Here is a 950-nt window from a genome sequence, read left to right on the forward strand (position 1 = left end):
ACCAAACGCGCTTTTAGCACCTCAGCATACAGCTGACTTCCCTCCTTCGTGGAGCGTCGAGCATAATTGCTCGACGCCCCAGAATCGATGAGGGTCTTCAATGGCTTTTCGAAGCCCTTTACGGTCGCCTCCACGACCAGCAAGCCCGGCTTCCACACACGTTCCGTGTTCAAGAGCACGGAGCTCTTCGGGGCTGGGCTTTGTTGACCTCTGCCTCCTTGAGGCTCAACAGAACTCAGTTCTTCCCCAGTAGGTCGCCCGCGCTTAGTGAATGGTGTCGTTCCCCCGCGCCGAACCAGACTGATAGGCATTGGGGCGATGATTCGCAGAATCTTGACGCGCCTTGCGCTGGGGGCAACCGTTCCGAAGGTGACGGGTGTCTCCACAGACAAAACACCGTCGAATGGATCTATGCTGTCCGGCAGCTCGGAGCTCTGCTTCCTCGTCCGCAGCAGAGCTGAGATCCATGGGCCTATGCCTGCTCGACGAGCTGTTGGAGTGTGCATTCCAACCATGTCGTGCCGACTTGACATTGAATTCGGTATTAAATGCCACAATCACCGCCTCTTCAAATGAAGATGGATGCACAAGGAAGACTTTCATTCTGGCCACGCCAGTGCGAAGGCCTTCTATAAACACGGTCACTGTGACCACCCCGGAAGAGGATCTGCTGCCATCCTGCCAATGAGAGTTCGCAACTCTTGGACGAAGTCCACGAATTCCCTGTTGCTCTGTCGGGTGGCAAGGAAACGCAATCGCACGCGATACGACTGGTTAGGCGGCGAGAACACTCGGGGGAGCTGCAATTTCAGCTCCTCCCCGGAGGGAAACGCAGCTCCGACCGAAGGGCGGGCCGCATGTCGGTGCTCATTCTCGCGCTCGACCACCGAGGTTTGAGATGGCTAGCGCCACGCGCTGTTGCTCGGTCTGGAGCATGGCGGATGCGATGG

Source organism: Plasmopara halstedii (assembly GCF_900000015.1).
Source record: "Plasmopara halstedii genome assembly, contig: Scaffold_323, whole genome shotgun sequence".
In the NCBI taxonomy this organism is placed as follows: domain Eukaryota; phylum Oomycota; class Peronosporomycetes; order Peronosporales; family Peronosporaceae; genus Plasmopara; species Plasmopara halstedii.